Raw genomic sequence first — 20,870 nt, forward strand, 5'->3', positions numbered from 1 at the left:
AGCATCAGGGATAATTAGAAAGAAGATAGATAGATTTTTGAAAGATCAAGGAATTCAGGGCAACGGGACGAAAAGCAAATTGGTGGAGAAATTCTGCGGTTTAGGTAACATCTGCGGAGGGAATGGACTGGTGACGGTTTGGGTCGGGAACTTTCTTCAGACTGATTGTAACGGGGACAGAAAGCTGGGAAAGAGAGGTGAGGTAGGCAAAACCCAGGCAAGTGATGGGTGGATGCAGGTGAGGGGGATGAGGGGGAACGGTAGATGTGTGAAAGGGCTATCCGGCAAAACCCTGAGAAATTCAGTGGTTCAGGCAACATCTGTGGAGGGATTGTCAACACTTTAAGTGAAGACTTTGCACCTGCAGTCTCTTGTGTCTCTAAGTGATACGGGGAGCTGTCTTAGAAAAGTTGAGGTCTGAATCAAACCAACTATTCTTGCTATTGAGGGCGTGCAGCGTAGGTTTACTAGGTTAATTCCCGAAATGGCGGGACTGTCATATGTTGAAAGACTGGAGCGACTAGGCTTGTATACACTGGAATTTAGAAGGATGAGAGGAGATCTTATCGAAACGTAGAAGATTATTAAGGGGTTGGACACATTAGAGGCAGGAAACATGTTCCCAATGTTGGGGGAGTCCAGAACAAGGGGCCACAGTTTAAGAATAAGGGGTAGGCCATTTAGAACTGAGATAAGGAAAAACCTTTTCAGTCAGAGAGTTGTGAATCTGTGGAATTCTCTGCCTCAGAAGGCAGTGGAGGCCAATTCTCTGAATGCGTTCAAGAGAGAGCTGGATAGAGCTCTTAAGGATAGCAGAGTCAGCGGGTATGGAGAGAAGGCAGGAACGGGGTACTGATTGAGAATGATCAGCCATGATCACATTGAATGGCGGTACTGGCTCGAAGGGCCGAATGGCCTCCTCCTACACCTATTGTCTATTGTCTGTTGTCTATAACTGCAATCATTTGGCTGTTGGCCAAGGAAAGCATTACTGTAGATTGGTTATTTCGTACTAACCAATTGTAGCGCTTGTTAGTAGTTGCTCCGCCTAATTTGCGATATATATTACCAAGAGCTTGCTTACGTAGGGCAGTTGGATTAGTTGTTAGTCACTGTGAAGTCTTGCAGATCTATGCTGTAAGTGGACTGTAATAAATGTGTGTTGCATTACGACATGTGTACGACTCCACTCATTACAATTACTTTGGTATTTATTTATTTTTTAGTTTAGAGATGCAGCGTGGAAACAGGCCCTTCGGCCCACCGGGTCCGCGCCGACCAGCGATCCCCGCATATTAACACTATCCTACAAACACACTAGGGGCAATTTGGAGGGAAGTACAATTACATAAAAATTAGACAGGACCCAGCAGAGATATTATTATTTATTTTCATATTTCAGATACAGCGCGGAAACAGGCCTTTTCGGCCCACCAAGTCCGCGCCGCCCAGCGATCCCCGCACATTAACACTATCCTACACACACTAGGGACAATTTTTACATTTACCCAGTCAATTTACCTACATACCTGTACGTCTTTGGAGTGTGGGAGGAAACCGAAGATCTCGGAGAAAACCCACGCAGGTCACGGGGAGAACGTATAAACTCCTTACAGTACAGCACCCGTAGTCAGGATCGAACCTGAGTCTCCGGCGCTGCATTCGCTGTAAGGCAGCAACTCTACCGCTGCGCCACCGTGCCACCCTTACATTGGGAAAATCTATTTGCAAGTCAGTCTACATTTGCAGAGTGGGGATCATTCACGGGAGAAACAGCAAGATGTTGAGGCCAACCTCAAAGGGTAACAGTCAAGGATAAGAACTTCAGGAAGCCCTGGATGTCGAGGGATGGAATGGGTTGGATAAAGAGACAAAAAAGAAGTATGTAGCAAGTAACGGGCGGCATGGTGGCACAGCGGTAGAGTTGCTGCCTTTCAGGGCCAGAGCCCCAGGTCCCGGGTTCGATCCCGACTACGGGTGCTGTCTGCACACCCTCCCCGTGATCTGCGTGGGTTTTCTCCAAGATCTTCGATTTCCTCCCACACTTGATTGATTACTACCCACTACCCACTACCAGATTGATTCCTGGGATGGCAGGACTTTCATATGAAGAAAGACTGGATAGACTCGGCTTGTACTCGCTGGAATTTAGAAGATTGAGGGGGGATCTTATAGAAACTTACAAAATTCTTAAGGGGTTGGACAGGCTAGATGCAGGAAGATTGTTCCCGTTATTGGGGAAGTCCAGAATAAGGATAAGGGGGAAGTCTTTTAGGACCGAGATGAGAAAGTTTTTTTTCACACAGAGAGTGGTGAATCTGTGGAATTCTTTGCCACAGAAGGTAGTTGAGGCCAGTTCATTGGCTATATTTAAGAGGGAGTTAGATGTGGCCCTTGTGGCTAAAGGGATCAGGGGGTATGGAGAGAAGGCAGGTACGGGATACTGAGTTGGATGATCAGCCATGATCATATTGAATGGCGGTGCAGGCTTGAAGGGCCGAATGGCCTACTCCTGCACCTATTTTCTATGTTTCTATGTTTCTACTCCAATGGTGTACAGGTTTGAAGGTTAATTGGCGTGATAGAAACGTAAATTGTCCTTAGCGTGTGCGTAGGGTAGTGTTAATCCTATCGATTAGGATTGCTAGTCGGTGTGGACTCGGTGGGCCGAAGGGCCTGTTTCTGTGTTGTATTTCTAAATAAACAAAATTATACTAAAAGTTTAGAGAACAAAAGATGGGGGAGACTTGTCACGAGTATAAAATGATACTTAAAAAGGAAAATAAGAAGGCAAAAAGGGATCATAAAATATCTCTGCAGACAAGATTAAATTAAATCCTAAGGCATTTCGGAAAGTATATTAAGGACAAAAGAATAACCAAGGAAAGAGTAAGGATTATTAGGGACAGAGTCAATCGGTGCAGAGAACCGGAAGGTTTAGGGAGGTTCTGAATGAATACCTTTCATCTGTATTCACAAATAATATGGAATTTTTAGTTGGAGAACTCAGTGAATAGAAAAGTGACGTTCTAGCGCAGGTCTCCATAAATTTAAAAAAAAGGAGGTACTTGACCCCTTTGCGGGCTTAAAGGTGGATGATTGGTGGAATGCCCAACATTGACTCGCAGAGAGAAACGTATTTTAACCAATGCTGTACGGTCAAAGTGAGCATGATTCAAAAGGCTGGATGAATCTCTCCCACAGTGGCAGTCAGGGTACAGGGCAACTCTGCCAAGCAAGCGTCTGATAGACTGATCTGAACTGCCATCAACACCACCCTCCTTCCTTCAAAGTGGCTTCAGGATCATCAGTGAGAAATGAGTGAAAACCGAAGAAAAAATGTTGACAAAAGAGGAGTTTCACATGGCGGGGAGTTACCAGGGAGAAGTCTGCAACAGTGTGTGTCCTCAAAGGGAATCCAGCAGTACAACCCGACACAGTCAATTGGTGTAGCTGGTAGAGTTGCTGCATCACGGTGTCAGTGCCAGAGACCCACCTGAACCACCTCTTGTGTCACAATATTTTTCTTTTTTCAATCCTGACCTCGGGTGCTGTCTGTGTGGAGTTTGCATGTTCTCCCTGTGACGGTGTGGGTTTCCTCCAGGTGGTCCGGTTTCCACCCACATCCCAAAGATGTGCGGGCTTGTGGGTTGATTGGTCCTCTGTAAACTGCCTCTCGTACGTTGGGAGTGCATGCGAAAGGTAGTGTGAGCGATGATTGCCATGGACCTAGAGGGCCTATGGGCCTGTTTCCATGCTTCATCTCTAAAATAAACTAAAACTCAAGCAGTAAAATGGAATCGCAACCCAATGTCACATATCAGGGTCAAGAAGCGAAATGTCATGTGTCAATCTGAACAAGCGTCCCGACCTGAAACATCATCTATCCATGTTCTGCAGAGATGCTGTCTATTCCACTGAGATACAGCGTGGAAACAAGCCCTTCGGCCCATTGAGTCCGCGCCGACCAGCGATCCCCGCACATTGAGACTATCCTACACACGAGGGACAATTTATGATTTTACCGAAGCCAATTAACCAACAAACCTGTACGGCTTTGGCATGTGGGAGGAAACCGGAGCACCCAGAGAAAACCCATGCAGTCACGGGGAGAACGTCCAAACTCCGTACAGACAACACCCATGGTCAGGATCGAACCCCCTGTCTCTGACGCTGTAAGGCAGCAACTCTACCGCTGTGCCACCGTGCTGCCCTTGTGTCTTGCTTAAGATCACAGCATCTATTATTCCTCGTGTCTCCCTCAATCACTGTTCTTTATAAACCATGCCAATCCTCTCTGACCCTGGGAGATCTCTGCCAATCCCCTCCCATCAGGTTAACAGGCACTCGTTCGTTGCTAAGGCTCACTAGTTGTATGAACATTGATATAATTGTTGTGTGACCTTCACTGGATTTCTTCCTGAGTTGAACACTGAGAAAAAGTAACAATGCAAGAAAGCCAACTCCTAGTTCCACATTGACATTACAAGAGCGGACCTGTTTCAGGACTGGTGCTAATTAATTTCAGAGCTGTTTGAAACAGTGTTAGGGAGATTGCTAACACAAATTTAATGGTGGAGAACAGCAATTATGGAAATATTGGGTTTTAATTTAAAACTTGCGTACAGCTGGTGTCACAGATTGACCACATTTCAGCATCATAGAGGTTTGCAGCACAGAAGAATGCCGTCATTCTATGTGCTTGTGAAGTGGCTAATCCCATTTCACAGCCCTCGTTCTTTAAAGACAGCTGTTCAAGTCCTCGCCCAGTACTTTGTAAGTCTGATGTGTGTTTCTGCCTCGATCACCCTATCATGCAGTCAACTCCACCAATCTTGAGGTGAGAATTTATTTTATCAACTCTAATGATAATCCTTCCACCAATTGAATTAAATTTATGGACCTCGCTGTCTACGGAAATAGGACGCAGCCCAGACCATCACACAAACCAACCTCCCTTCCATCAACTCCAGTTACACCTCACGCTACCTCGGCAAGGCCAGCAGCATAGTCAAGGACGAGTCGCACCCCGGCCACTCCCTCCTCTCCCCTCTCCCATCAGGCAAAAGGTATAGAGTGTGAATACACACACCTCCAGATTCAGGGACAGTTTCTTCCCAGCTGTTATCAGGCAACTGAACCATCCTACCACAACTAGAGAGCAGTGCTGAAGTACTATCTACCTCATTGGAGACCCTTGGACTATGTTTGTTCTATCTTTACAAGCTTTACCTTGCACTAAACGTTATTCCCTCGATCATGTATCTGTACATTGTGGATGGCTCGACTGTATTCATGTATTGTCTGCATGCTGGTGAGCATGCACCTAAAGCTTTTCACTGTCCTTTGGTACATGTGACGATAAACTAAACTCAAAATAGATTCTTCCTACTCACTGTGTCTCGGTCACTCTAAACTTTGTATTCAATCTCTCCTCTGTGTCTTTTAATCCCCAAAGGTACCATCCCCATCTCAGTCTCCATAACCATGATTCTCAAGCTGACCTTATAAATCTCTTTGACAGCCTCTCCAGTGCGATCACATCTGCCTGTGGTGTGTTGACCAGAAATATGCACACTATCTAGCTGCAAACTAATTACTCACCTGTAATGCTAGCATGATATCCCACTCTTATATTCAACGCTTCGATAAATATCTTCTTAATCACCTTACTGATCTGTCATTCTGCCTCCAGACAGCTCTGACACTCACTCCAAGATCCTTCTGCTCCTCTGTGCTTCTCCATAAACTATGATTAATCGAGAATTTCCTTGCCTTGCTTGCTTTCTCCAAATGCACTGTCTCACACTTTCCTGGATTGCGTTAAAACGTAGAAACATGGAAAATAGGTGCAGGAGTAAGCCATTTGGCCTTTCCAGCCAGCACCGCCATTCAATATGATCATGGCTGATCATCCAAAATCAGGACCCCGCTCCTGCTTTTTCCCCCATATCCCTTGATTCCGTTAGCCCTTAGAGCTAAATCTAACTCTCTCTCGAAAACATCCAGTGAATTAGCCTCCACTGCCTTCTGTGGCAGAGAATTCCACAGATTCACAACTCTCTGGGTGAAAAGGTTTTTTCTCGTCTCAGTCCTAAATGGACTGACTCAGTCCTAAATCTCACCCCTTATTCTTAAACTGTGACCCCTGGTTCTGGACTCCCCGAAGATCGGGAACAATTTTCCTGCATCTCGCCTGTCCAATCCCTTAAGAATTTTATATGTTTCTATAAGATCCCCACTCACCCTTCTAAATTCCAGTGAATACAAGCCCAGTCAACCCATTCTTTCATCATATGTCAGTCCTGCCTTCCCAGGAATTAACCTGGTGAACCTACGCTGCACTCCCTTAACGTATCAATTTTCTGCCCGCCGAACCATTTCTTGCTATCAAGCCAGTTTTAGTATCATTGACAAACTTTCTAATTGCAGTCCACACATTTGAATCAAAATACAAAGTACTGGAGGAAGAGGCAGCATCTGTGGAGAGGATGGACGGATCACGTTTTTGTTCAGGGCCCTTCCTTCCACAGATGTTGACTGACCTGCCGAGTTCCTCCAGCACTTTGTGCCTTGCTCAAGATTACAGCATATGCGGTTTCTTGTGCCTCTGTCTTACATTTGAGACCAAGTTAAGAAAGCCAAGAACTGTCCCGAACCACGCTGCTTCCAGGCACGAAAACTCTTGTTAACTTTCTATTGTGTGCTGCTATCTTCCTCTAAACCAATTATTAATCCAACTTGCTGCTTTCTTTTGGATCACTTGGTCTTTCAGTTCCCTCATAAACCTGCCACATAAGCCTTCGACAAATAGAACGTGGAACATAGAACATAGAAAAATACAGCACAGGAACAGGCCCTAGGCAAGCAATGCCTGTGCCGACCATGATGCCAAACTAATCTCTGCCTGCACATCGAAGGTATTTATTCACAAAATGCTGGAGTAACTCAGCAGGTCAGGCAGCATCTCAGGAGAGAAGGAATGGGTGACGTTTCGGGTCGAGACCCTTCTTCAGACTGCCCTCCTTTTTCCCAAATTTCTCCTGCCCTCCTACTCTACGATCACATTTTAAAAAAAGTTACTCCAGCATTTTGTGAATAAATACCTTCAATTTGTACCAGCATCTGCAGTTATTCCCTGCATATACATGATCCATTCCCTGCATATACATGATCCATTCCCTGCATATACATGATCCATTCCTGCATATACATGATCCATTCCTGCATATACATGATCCATTCCTGCATATACATAATCCATTCCTGCATATACATGATCCATTCCTGCATATACATGATCCATTCCCTGCATATACATGATCCATTCCTGCATATACATGATCCATTCCTGCATATACATGATCCATTCCTGCATATACATGATCCATTCCCTGCATGTACATGATCCATTTACTGCATATACATGATCCATTCCTGCATATACATGATCCATTCCTGCATATACTAAAAGCCTCTCAGAAGCCACTGTTGTGTCTGCCTCCACCACCACTCTGGGCAGCAAATTCCAAGCACCCACAACCCTCTGTTTAATAAATATGTGCCCCACCCATCTCCTTTGAACTTGCCCTTTCACCTTAAAGCTATGCCCTGTCTTTGACAATTCCGCCCTGAGAAACAAGGTTCTGACTGTCTATCCTATCAATGCTACTCATAATTTTTATACTCCTATCGGACCTGTGTCGCTCCAGAGAAACAATCCAAGTTTGTCCAAACTCTCCTTGTAGCTAATACCTTCTAATCCAGCCATTCTGGTGAACCTCTCCAGGAACCTATCCTTCTTGCAATGGGATGACCAAAATTGTATACAATACACCAAATGTGGCTTAACCAAAGTGCATCACTACTACTCGACTCTCATGCTGAATGGCCCGACAGATGAAGGCAGGCATTCCATACACCTTCTTTACCAATTTATCGACTTGTGTTGCCACTTTCAAGGAGCCATTGGCTTGGACACCAAAATACCCCACTGTACATCAATACTTTTAAGGGTCTTGCCATTAACTGTATGCTGCGCCATTCTAAACCCCACGGTGACCATGTCGAATATTTGACCCTCCTAGTTCCTCCTTAAATGATTCAGTCATTTTAGTGGGATACACCACTTCCTTAGTAGATCGGTGACAATGGTGTTGGTGCTTTGAGGTGCTCAGTTGCAGCAAGAGACAAATCGTAGACAGAGCTGGAGGGATTTCCCTCTCTGTTTCCTTTACAAGCCTGTGCCACAGTTAATCTGGCCCTGGTAATTCATCCATCATTGAAGATGATGCATGGTAATTCACCCTCCCTCTATATATATCGTTATTATTTCCAGACATTTGCATTGTTTCTCCTTAATGTGACTATTATCTCCCACCTCTGTCAAAATAACACAAGAAATTAATTTACAACTATCCATGTTTACCACCTCCACACCCAGACTCTGGGTTTGTTCTGCAGAGTCTTACTTTATGACAGTGGCATTTAAAATTATTTTAGATATACAGGGAATGAATGAATATTGATCACATGCAGTCAGAGGAGATGAGTTTAACTTGGCATCATGTTCGACATTTTCGATTTTTTTCTAGGTACAGTGAGGAGGGGGATCAACAGTCACCAGGGGTCTACATATAATAACACATCATTATTTAAATATTTCATATATTTATTTATTTCATATTTCAGATACAGCGCGGAAACAGGCCTTTTTGGCCCACCAAGTCCGCACCGCCCAGTGATCCCCGCACACTAACACTATCCTACACACACTAGGGACAATTTTTACATTTACCCAGTCAATTAACCTACATACCTGTACGTCTTTGGAGTGTGGGAGGAAACCGAAGATCTCGGAGAAAACCCACGCAGGTCACGGGGAGAACGTACAAACTCCTTACAGTGCAGCACCCGTAGTCAGGATCGAACCTGAGTCTCCGGCGCTGCATTCGCTGTAAAGCAGCAACTTTACCGCTGCGCTACCGTGCCGCCGGTATATCTATATGAACATATAAGGGTGTATGAGTATTTTTGTATTAATATCTGACTTATTATACGGGTGGGTGACTGTACTTGTATTTATATTTTGTATGTAAATGGTCGGGTACATGTATATATATGATTGGCCTAATGTATGTATATATATCAGATGTAGTTAATATAGACATTATTGTGTAAATAGGTATATTCATATGATTGTAGGGGTGAGTATATATGTAGTTATTTATGTATTTTAGGTATTAGTTAGTATAGATAATACTTGATAAATATTGATTAGGGAATGGGGGTAGGATTAGATAAGTTCACACTTCTTCCTACTCCTTCTCGCACATGTAAAGACGTTAAGTAATGGATGAAATTCTTTGTATTTCTTCTGTTTTTTTTGTTTATTTTGTTTTTTAATTGATGTCTTTTAACATGTACGAAATAAAATAAAATGAAATAAAATGAAATGAAATTGTGGGCCGAAGGGCCAGTTCTTTGTGCTGAACTGTTTTATGTTCTACTTTTGATTCATTTCCTCTTCCAAGTATTTGTTAAAAATGCCCTAACTTCCTGTGATCTTTGAAAAACCAAGAGCTTGCATGAAAAATAAAACTCTGCACTCTCTTGGCTATCTGTACAGTTGAGATTTTTACCTTATATCTACCATAACCTTAGGAGACAAGAACGAGGCTCAACCATTCCATATAGAAGGAATGTCAAATTTCTCTCTGTTCATCAGGCAGTTTCTTCTGAGTTTGCCCATTTGATTTTTTGATGACAGTCTTGCCTTGTGGTCGTGCATCGATCTTCTGACTATCTTATGACTGTTATGCCTTGTAGTGAGTGATCGGCATTGTCAGAGAGGAGGCCCAATTGAAGGAGCGCAGATAGCTGGTAGAATTACGATACGATACGATATGATAGAACTTTATTCATCCCCAGAGGGAAATTGGTCTGCCAACAGTCACAACGCACAACAAGGCACACGGAAACTTGAAATTAAAATTAAAAGTGAAAACAAAAAGGCCTGAGGAAGGTTACAGAGACGAGGTGAAGGATAAGAATGAAAAAATTGAGACAATCACAGATCCAGAAGCCAACTTAGGATGGCCATCACGAGAATTATAGGCAGCCAAAGTGATGTGATGTTGAATCCAGGCATTGAAATACACAGAACAGTACAGCAGAGACTAGGCCCTTTGGCCCACATTGTCTACGCTGAACATGATGCCAAGTTAAATTAACCTACTCTGTCTGCACGTGTTCCATACAACTCTCTTTCCTGCGTATCCATATGCCTATCCCAAAGCTTCCTAAATGCCTCTGTGGTAACTGCTTCCACCACCGTTCCTGGCAGTGTGTTCCAGGCACCCACCATGTTCTGTGTAAACAATTTGCCCCACATATCTTCTTTAAACCTTTCCCCCCTCACCTTACAGAGTTACAGCATGGAAACAGGCACTTGGGCCCACCGAGTCCGTGTCGACCAGCGATCCCCGCACACTAACACTATTCTACACACACACTGGGGACAATTTACAATTTTACTAAGCCAATTAGCTTATAAACCTGTTTGTCATTAGAGTGCGGGAGGAAACCAGAGCTCCCGGAGAAAATCCACGCGGGTCACTGAGAGAACTTACAAACACAGTAAAGACATCACCTGTAGTCAGGATCGAACCCGGGTCTCTGGTGCTGCAAGGCAGCAACACGGCAGCCCTTTCTCTTTCTCAAGGTGGTCCATTGGATATTCCTCAATATTGCTCACCGAACGACTTAAGTTTGTGTGCATGGTTAACATTTGCAGGTATAATATTTTTGCAATCGTTTTTGATTGATTGAAAGATACTGCATGAAAACAGACCCTTGTTCCCACCGAGTCCACGCCGACCATCGATCGCCCGTTCACACTAGTTCTTTGTTATCCCACTTTGTCATCGACACACCTACACACTAGGGGCAAGTTTACAGAGGCCAATCAACCTACAAACCCTCACGTCTACAGGATGTGGGAGAAAACCAGTGCACCCAGTGGAAACCCACACAGTCACACGGAGAATGTGGAAACTCCACACAGACAGCATCCAAAGTCGGAATCAAGCCTGGGTCTCTGGGCCTCTGGGTCTCTGGGTCTCTGGCGCTGTGTGGCAGCAGCTCTACCAGCTGCACCACTGTGCTTTCAATGCAGAATCTGACAATCACCTCCCATCAGAAGAACAAATATGTGCAGAAGCACAACTGGTGGAGCTGCTGCCTCACAACGCCAGGGACCCGGGTTTGATCCTGCCCTCTGGTGCTGTCTGTGTGGAGTTTGTGTGTTCTCCCTGTGGCCGCATGGGTTTCCTTCGGGTGCTCTGGTTTCCTCCCACATCCCAAAGACATGCAGGTTTGTAGGTTAATCGGTCTCTGTGAACTGTTCCTTATGTGTAGGGAGCGGATGCAAAAGTGAAATAACACAGAACCAGTGTGAATGGTGGTCGATGGTCGGTGTGGGAGCCACCATAGATATAGTGGGCCAAATGGCTTCCTTCTGTGATGTTTTTAGGTAAGCTCTGTTTCCTTAGTGGCTCCACTCTTACAAAGTTTGAAAGGATATGCTCTATTTCTTTTGTGCATTAAAAAAAAGAAATGTAGATCATCATAACTCTGTAATAATTGGCATTGTCAAGACCAAAGATGAAGGAGTTGGAACCATTTACTTTAGGCAATAGACAATAGACAATAGGCAATAGGTGCAGGAGTAGGCCATTCGGCCCTTCGAGCCAGCACCGCCATTCAATGTGATCATGGCCGATCATTCTCAATCAGTACCCCGTTCCTGCCTTCTTCCCACACCCCACTGACTCCGCTATCCTTAAGAGCTCTATCTAGCTCTCGCTTGAAAGCATCCAGAGAATTGGCCTCCACTGCCTTCTGAGGCAGAGAATTCCACAGATTTACAACTCTCTGACTGAAAAAGAGATCCCCTTATAAGCAAAGGGCATGTCCTGCCTCACTAGCCTGGGCTGTGGTGTGATAGTGTATCCCACAGGCAAAAGGTAAACGGTGGAAGCTAACGGGAAAATTCCAGTTGCGTGCGTTTCTTCCCGAGCTCCTGGGAAGTGGAGGTCACGAGCAAGGTTGGAGTTGATGGTCCATCCCTGGATCTATCCGAGTAGGTGTGTGAATGTAGGTCGGTGTTGTGAACATACTCCTTCCACAATGCTGTTAGGTGGTGAGTTCCAGCACATTGAGCCAGCATTAATAAAACACGCTTACCGTAAAATTATAAACCCATCGACGACTGATAGAACCTGCACCTCGTGAAAAATCCTCCCTCATCATTTGACTCATTTAACTTCACTGGTGTGAAATATAAACTGTCAGCGCATTGTTCTAACGCTCAGATAATTGCAGGTTTCTTAAAATTACCTCGTACAGTATTTAGTTTAATTTTCAATTTATTTTTGGGGGTAGCTATGCACTGGTACCAAAGGCAGGACTTATTGCCCTGTCCCTAATTGCCTTTGAGCTGCCTGGCTGGTCGGGGCAGTTCAGAACCAACCATATAGGTCAGACCAAGTTAAGGATGGCTAAATTCATACATTAAAGGACATCAGCGAACAAGATGAGTTTTTAACGACAATTCCATGGTTCTCGTTACCAATGACTAGTTTTCTTTTAAAAAAAAATCCAGATTATTGACTGTGTTTAAAATCCGCAGCTGAGATGGTGGGATGTGAATTTAGATCGTTGAATCAGAGCAGGTTAAACAATAAACGGCAGGGCTCTGGAGAGTGTTGTCGAACAGAGAGACCTCGGGGTACAGTTTAGTTCAGTTTAGTTTATTGTCACGTGTACCGAGGTACAGTGAACATCTTTTATTGCGTGCAAACTAGTCAGCGGGAAGACAGTACATGATTACAATGGAGCCATCGACAGTACACGGATACATGCTAAAATGAATAACGTGAATAACGTTATCATGCAAGATAAAGCCGGTAAAGTCCGATCAAAGATAGTCCGAGGGTCTCCAATGAAGTAGGTAGTAGTTCAGGACTGCTCCTTAGTTCTCATATAACCATATAACCATATAACAATTACAGCACGGAAACAGGCCCGTTCGGCCCTACCAGTCCACGCCGACCACTTTCTCTGACCTAATCTCATCTACCTGCTCTCAGTCCATAACCCTCCAATCCCCTCCCATCCATATACCTATCCAATTTACTCTTAAATAATAAAATCGAGCCTGCCTCCACCACTTCCACCGGAAGCTCATTCCACACAGCCACCACCCTCTGAGTAAAGAAGTTACCCCTCATGTTACCCCTAAACTTTTGTCCCTTAATTCTGAAGTTATGTCCCCACTCTCAAAGGGAAAAGCCTACCCACGTCAACTCTGTCCGTCCCTCTTAAAATGTTAAAAACCTCTATCAAGTCCCCCTTCAATCTTCTACGCTCCAAAGAATAAAGACCCAACCTGTTCAATCTCTCTCTGTAGCTTAAGTGCTGAAACCCAGGCAACATTCTAGTAAATCTCCTCTGTACCCTCTCCATTTTGTCGACATCCTTCCTATAATTTGGCGACCAGAACTGCACACCATACTCCAGATTCGGCCTCACCAATGCCCTGTACAATTTCAACATTACATCCCAACTTCTATATTCGATGCTCTGATTTATAAAGGCAAGCATACCAAACACCTTCTTCACCACCCTATCCACATGAGATTCCACCTTCAGGGAACAATGCACAGTTATTCCCAGATCCCTCTGTTCCACTGCATTCCTCAATTCCCTACCATTTACCCTGTACGTCCTATTTTGATTTGTCCTACCAAAATGCAGCACCTCACACTTATCAGCATTAAACTCCATCTGCCATCTTTGAGCCCACCCTTCCAAAAGGCCCAAGTCTCTCTGTAGACTTTGAAAATCTACTTCATTATTAACTACACCACCTGTCTTAGTATCATCTGCATACTTACTAATCCAATTTGCCACACCATCATCCAGAACATTAATGTAAATGACAAACAACAGTGGACCCAACACAGATCCTTGGGGTACTCCACTAGGATTACTCCATTACTCCATGATCATGATCATGGTTCTCCGAATATGATAACACGAGGTAAAAGGGGTGGTTAAGAGGACAGACACAAAGTGCTGGAGCAACTCAGTGGGTCAGGCAGTGTCTCTGGAGAAAAGGAACAGGTGATGTTTTGGGTCGGAACCCTTCTTCAGAAGAAGGCATTTGGCACCTTTGCCTTCATCAGTCAGGGCACTGAGTACAAGAGTTGGGATGTCATGTTACAACTGAGCAAGCCGATGGTAAAATCACACTGGAAGTACTGTGTGCAGTTCTGGTCAGCTAGCTATTGGAGAAGATGTTATTAAGCTGGATAGTATGTGCGGAAAATCTTTGCAAAACCTTTACCGGGACTGGACAGCTTGCGTTCTAAGGGGACAGGATAGGCTGGGGCATTTTCCCTGGTGTGCAGAAGGCTGAGGGAGAGCCTGACAGAGATTTATAAAATTATAAGGGCCATAGATAGAGTGAATGTCACAGTCTTTTTTTCCCCAGCTGGCAGAGTCTAAAGAGGGTATAGATTTAAGGTGAGAGAGGAAAGATTTAAAGGGGAGCTGAGGGGCAACCTTTCCCACAATGGGCATGTGGAATGAACAACCAGAAAAAGTGGTAGAGGCGGGTACAACTACCAGGTTAAAGAGCATTTGGATAGGTACATGGATAATAAAGGTTCAGAGAGGTATGAGCCAAATGTAGGCGAGTGGGACTAGCTCAGCTAGACATCATAACAAGAGGATTTGAGCATAGGAGTAAAGAGGTCCTTCTGCAGTTGTACAGGGCCCTGGTGAGACCGCATCTGGAGTATTGTGTGCAGTTTTGGTCTCTTAATTTGAGGAAGGACATCCTTGCTATTGAGGCAGTGCAGCGTAGGTTCACAAGGTTAATCCATGGGATGGCGGGACTGTCGTATGAGGAAAGATTGGAAAGACTGGGCTTGTATTCCCTGGAGTTTAGAAAGATGAGAGGGGATCTTATTGAAACGTATAAAATTGTAAATTGACTGGACAAGCTAGATGCAGGAAAAATGTTCCCAATGTTGGTGGAGTCCAGAACCAGGGGCCACAGTCTAAGAATAAAGGGGAGGCCATTTAAAACTGAGATGAGAAAAACACTTTTTCACCCAGAGAGTTGCGAATTTGTGGAATTATCTGCCACAGAAGGCAGTAGAGGCCAATTCACTGGATGAATTTAAAAGAGAGTTAGATAGAGCTCTAGGGGCTAGCGGAATCGGGATATGGGGAGAAAGTAGGCATGGGTTGTGGATGATCAACCATGATCGGTGCTGGCTCGATCTCCTGCACCTATTTTCTATGTTTCTATGTTTCTATCTTGCTCAGCATGGATGAGTTGGTTTAGGGGGTATGCTTCTGTGCTGTATAACTCTGTGACTCTATGAGTATTAGTTGGCATCTCTGAATTACTCATCTCTGAGTAACTGCTACCTCACCACCACACTCGAGCTAATTACATGTTTTCTCATTTGCTTGTGACATTAGTTTGAAAAGTCCATCATAACACATTATTCATACTAAACAAGTCCTCGGTGAAAGCAAGCCTAGTGTCTACACGTGTTAAAAGATTCGTGAGCAGATGTGACAGCTTCCACTTCGAATTGGTTTGGCAACTTTAACACTTGACTGGATCCAGGCGGTACTGAAAGATCAGTCCGATTCCTACCATTTCAGTATCTGCAAAAAAATTCCTTTCATCAGTCTGGGCACGAGGAAACAAAATGTAGAGGTTGCCTCTTCCTCTGTGAATCATGAATACTTCTGACGAGGGTACAAAAACAGTCACACACCCACTGAGTTACTCCAGCACTTTGTGTCTATCTTTGGTGTAAACTAACGTCTGCAGTTCATTGTTTCAACATTTTGTCTCCCTCACTGTGAAATCTCCTCAGGGCATGTCTACTTTGAAGAAGTCCCCCTCATCACTCTGACGGGTGTTCTGCAACACCCTCTCTCACTGCCCCCCCCCCCCACTCTGTGTGGCTCCAGCTCTTCACCTCCCCCTTCCACCTCCTACTTTCGATCTGAGGAAGGGTCCCGACCTGAAACGTCACCCAAATCTCAACCTGCCTGCTGTCGGGGATGTGAGCAAATGGCATCCACACTGTCGATTGTCTTCATACATCAGCTGGGATCCAACTCTTCCAACAACTCTACCTCATTGGTGACCCTCGGACTATCTTTGATTAGGCTTTACTGGCTTTATCCCCGTGTCATGTATCTTACTCTGTAAATGGCTTGATTGTTGTCATGTATTGCCTTTCCGCTGGCTGGTTAGCATGCAACAAAAACGTCGGTACAGGTGACAATAAACTAAACTGAACCTAATGCTCGTAGATTAAAACTAGCTGCTCCTCCAATTGGGAGAATTCCTATGTCTACCATAGAAAATAGAACATAGTACTGTACAGCCCATGAACAGGCCCTTTGGCCCGCAATGTCCATCCTGAACATGATACCAGGTTAAACTAAATTCCTCTGCCTGCATGTAATCCATATTCCTCCATTCCCTGCATGCCCATGTGCAACAATCATTGGTGCCTTTACTTGTAATCTTCGTCCATCAGCTCTTGTTGGAGCACTTCAAAACCAGCGATCAACCTCCTTGACATTATAACTTTAACCGGATCCTAATTGATGTTGTCAAAACTCTTGTATGATTATGCTGTACCTTTGGTTCATTAAAGCTAAATGCGATTATGCTAATGACTGGATTCTATCAAAGTTTGTTTAATGTACCTTATTAAAGTTCAGTGTTAGCGCAGAATGGTAATCATTAACACTTTGAAACGCGGTGATGCACTTAAATGAAATGTGCCCGCTGTCACGGGTGTCTGGTTAAACTTACTTACTTACTTCCTTACTGCCCATTGTGCCTCCTGGCATGTGGGGCAACAATGAAGGTTCTCCACTCCTGTCTGCTCTGGGCTAGTTTCTGGACACTACCCCAGGTCAATTCCATAGTTTTCATTTCCTCCTCTACAGTTCGATGCCATGTGGTTTTGGGTCTCCCTCTTTTCCTTTTCCCTTCTGGTGCCCAGTGCAGGGCTATTCTTGGGATGCTGTATGGTTCTCTTCTCAGTATATGGCCAATCCAGATTAGAGATTTTAGATTTAGAGATACAGCGCGGAAACAGGTCCTTCGGCCCACCGAGTTCGCGCCGCCCAGCGATCCCCGCACATTAACACTATCCTACACACACTAGGGACAATTTTTACATTTACCCAGTCAATTAACCTACAAACCTGTACGTCTTTGAAGTGTGGGAGGAAACCGAAGATCTCGGAGAAAACCCACGCAGGTCACGGGGAGAACGTACAAACTCCGTACAGATGGCGCCCGTAGTCAGGATCGAACCTGAATCTCTGGCTACCGTGCCGCCGTTCCAGCGCTTTCTCATGATGATGGTATCCATACGCTCTTGCTGGCATTGAGCAAGGAGATCTTGGTTGGATATGGCTTCACAAAATGCTGGAGTAACTCAGCAGGTCAGGCAGCATCTCAGGAGAGAAGGAATGGGTGACGTTTCGGGATACGTCAGAAGACGCAAATAAGACGCAAACCAAGCAGAAGACGCAAATAAGAAAGGAGAGCAAGGGAAGGTCTACAAGATAACCAAAATAATCTGTGGCAAACATCGGCGAACCACTGAAAAACCAATTGTAGAGAAAAAAGGCCGACTCCTAACAACAGAAACAGAACAAGAAGCCCGCTGGGTGGAACACTTTAATGAAGTATTGAATAGAACATCGCCCATAATAGAGGCTAACACCCAACAAGCAGAGGATGACCTAGATATTAGCACTGAATCACTAACTAAGGAGGAAATTGTTATAACCATTAAGTCTCTTAAAAGTGGAAAAGCCCCTGGCCAAGATAACCTCAATGCAGAACTGTTTAAGGCGGACCCAGAACTTGCAGCCTAAGTATTTGTACCACTTTTCACAGCTATTTGGGAAAGAAAGGAGATACCTGATGACTGGTCAGAAGCAGTCATCATAAGGATACCAAAGAAAGGCAACTTAAGAGAGTGTAACAATTGGAGAGGGATCACTCTTCTATCAATTCCAAGCAAGATTCTGGCAAAGATTATAATACAACGTACCTCAGAAGCAATAGACAAACAGCTCAGGAAAGAGCAGGCAGGATTTTGTGGTGGGAGGGGATGCATTGGCCAGAGATATTTGCCTTGCGTAACATTATAGAACAGTGCACAGAGTGGCAGAGACAGATATACATCAACTTTGTTGATTTCAAGAAAGCATTTGACAGCATCCACTGGGACAGTCTCTGGGGCATATTACGAATGTATGGGATCCCACAGCACATAGTCGAAGTAATTAAGAGCTTCTACGCCAACTTCTCTTGCAGAGTAGGGAATAGTAACCACGCATTCCAGGTGAAGACAGGAGTTCGACAAGGGTGTGTGATGTCAGCGCTACTCTTCAATATTGCTATTGACTGGGTGATGTGTCAGACAACCGAAGATCAAGCAAGAGGCATACGATGGACCCTCTTCTCAACATTGGAAGATCTTGATTTTGCTGATGACATAGCTCTGGTCTCCCACACTCACAAACACATGCAGGTAAAAAAAACATCCCGTCTTAGTGACTTTGCACAACAAATTGGCTTGAAGATAAACCAGAAAAAATCTGAATTAATGACACTAAACATCCAAAATCCCTTACCAATCCAAGTGAATGGAAACGACCTACCCATAACTGTGGAGTTTATTTATCTTGGTAGTAAAGTCAGATACGATTGCGGAGCACAAAATGACATTAAGAACCGGCTAAACAAGGCTAGGAATGTTTAGCCGGTTCTTTTCACTGAATGGTTAGCACACAGCAAAAGCTTTTCACTATATCTCGCTACACGTGACAATAAACTAAACAGAAGGCTCCAAATTCATTGATGTATTAACATTTCCCTTCTTTTTCAACTCCAGCTGAATTCATGTTGATGTAGGTGAATCCATTTCTTAAGGGAAAGGACACAAAGTGCTGGAGTAACTCATCGGATCAGGCAGTGTCCTTGGAGAACATGGCCAGGTGATGTTTTGCGTCAGGAAGGCTAAAGGTTGATTTCAAAGGTGACTAACCTGGTAAACTGCTGCCTCACAGTACCAGAAACCCAAGTTCGATCCTGACCTCAGGTACTGTCTGTGTGGAGTTCTCTTGTTCACCCTGTAACCACGTGGGTTTCCTCTGGGTCCTCTGGTTTCCTCCCACATCCCAAAGATGGCGGGTTGGTGGGCTAATTGCTCCCTGTAATGTTGATGAGAATGATGAGATTTAAAAAAAATATGATTAATATAGGATTAGTGTAAACGTGTGGTGAATGGTTGACACTGATTTGATGGGGCAAAGTGGAAGTTTTTCAGTGTGTATATCTTTGTATTTACTTTATGTGCATGGGTAAAGTATCTGTCATTATGACAACTTGTCTCAAAATGCTTTTCAAGCTACGACTTTCTTTTGTCAAAGTGCAGAGTGTGATGCATGGTGGAGGGTTGGGGGGGGGGGGGGTAGGGGAGGGAGCAGGGTGGGGGAGGTGGAGATCGACTGAGAACGTTTGTCTTATGGATACATCTATATACTAAAACTCTCGTTTGTTATCTTGTTTGTGACTGAACTTCAGCCAAAACGGTACACGATAGTGTAACAATTTTAGCCCCATCTTACTCACCATTGTCACTTTAGTGATAATGCAAGTAGTTTTATTGAAATCAGTCTTATATTTTTAAACTTATTCACATTTTAACGTTTAAAAGGAGGGGAGGGGGGAGGGGAGGAGGGAGGAAGGAAGGAAGGGGGAGTGGGGGAGAATGGAGGGGGGGGTTGAGGAGAGAGGGGAGGGGGGGAGGACAGGGTGCTGTACCAATGCAGGAGAGGTTTGGGCCCAATGGGTCCACTTGGTCTAGTAGAACATAAAACAGTACAGCACAGGACCCACAATGTCTATGTCGAACATAATGCCAAGCCAGGCGAATCTGCCTGCAAACGATCCAGATTCCTCCATGCCCTCAATATCCATATGCCTATCTAAGCGCCTGTTAAATGCCACTATCATATCTGCCTCCACCGCTGCCTCTGGCAGTGTGTTCCAGGCATTCACCACTCTGTGTAAAAACAACTTGCCCCGCACATCTATATACTAAAACTATCATTTGTTATCTTGTTTGTGACTGAACTTCAGCCAAAACATGATAGCACATGATAGCACGACAATTTTAGGCCCACCTTACTCACCTTTGTCCCTTTGGTGCTAACGGAAGAAGTTTCATTGAAATCGGTGTTATATTTTTAAAGTTATTCACTTTTTAAAGTTTAAATTTGTCTCCTGGGGGGGGGAGGAAGGGAGGGGGGAGGAGGGGGATGGAATGGAGGAGGGGAAGGGGAAGGGGGAGGAGTGGAGGGGGAGGGAGTGGGTGGAGGGGAGGGAGGGGGAGGGGAGGGGGATGGAATGGGGAGGGGAAGGGGAGGAGGGGAAGGGGAGGGAATGGGTGGAGGGGGAGGGAAAGGAGGGGGGAGGTGGAGGGGAGGGGGAGGGGAGGGGAGGGGGGGAGGGGGATGGAATGGGGAGGGGAAGGGGAAGGGGGAGGAGGGGAAGGGGAGGGAGTGGGTGGAGGGGAGGGAGGGGGAGGGGAGGGGGATGGAATGGGGGAGGGGAAGAGGGAAGGGGAGGGGGAGGGAGTGGGTGGAGAGGAGGGGAGGGAGGGGGAGGGGGGAAGCGAGGGGGATGGAGGGAGGATAAGGGGGTTGAGGGGGTGGAGTGGGGGAGGGGAAGGGGA

Source organism: Rhinoraja longicauda, chromosome 27 (assembly GCF_053455715.1).
Source record: "Rhinoraja longicauda isolate Sanriku21f chromosome 27, sRhiLon1.1, whole genome shotgun sequence".
NCBI lineage: Eukaryota > Metazoa > Chordata > Chondrichthyes > Rajiformes > Arhynchobatidae > Rhinoraja > Rhinoraja longicauda.